Here is an 854-nt window from a genome sequence, read left to right as displayed (position 1 = left end):
TCTTCATATCTTACTATATTATGAAGTTTTTTGATGTTTTTATGCTTTATTATACTTTTTCATTTTATCAATTCTTTTTGCCATACTATACTATGTCGTTTTCTCACGTTTTTTGCTATCCTATACGATGTGTTTTTTTCACTTTTATGGCCTTATTATACCATGATGTCTTCATACCTTACCATACTATAACATTCTCAGATGGTTTTATGCTTTATTATACTTTTTCATTTTTGCAATTTTTTTGCCATACTATACTATGTTGTTTTTTCACTTTTTTGCCATACTATACTATGTCGTATTTTTCACTTTTCAGGCCTCAATATACTATGACGTCTTCATATCTTACTATATTATGAGGTTTTTTAATGTTTTAATGCTTTATTATATTTTTTCATTTTTTCAATTTTTTTGCCATACTATACTATATTGTTTTTTTCACGTTTTTTGCCATATTATACTACGTCGTTTTTTTCACTCTTAAGGCCTCAATATACTATGACGTCTTCATATCTTACTATATTATGAGGTTTTTTAATGTTTTTATACTTTATTATACTTTTTCATTTTTTCAATTTTTTTGCCATACTATACTATGTCGTAATTTTCACTTTTCAGGCCTTAATATACTATGACGTCTTAATATCTTGATATATTATGAGGTATTTTGATGTTTTAATGCTTTATTATACTTTTTAATTTTTTCAATTTTTTTGCCATACTATACTATGTCGTATTTTTCACTTTTAAGTCCTCAATATACTATGACGCCTTCATATCCTACTATATTATGAGATTTTTTTTATGTTTTTAGGCCTTTCTATACTATTACGTTTTTTACCTTGATATTGTTT

The sequence above is a fragment of the Seriola lalandi genome, unplaced genomic scaffold (genome assembly GCF_002814215.2).
Source record: "Seriola lalandi dorsalis isolate HSWRI2012SDOR001 ecotype SW California unplaced genomic scaffold, Sedor1 jcf7180002054606, whole genome shotgun sequence".
Taxonomy (NCBI): domain Eukaryota; kingdom Metazoa; phylum Chordata; class Actinopteri; order Carangiformes; family Carangidae; genus Seriola; species Seriola lalandi.
Note: the sequence above shows the minus strand (reverse complement) of the source record.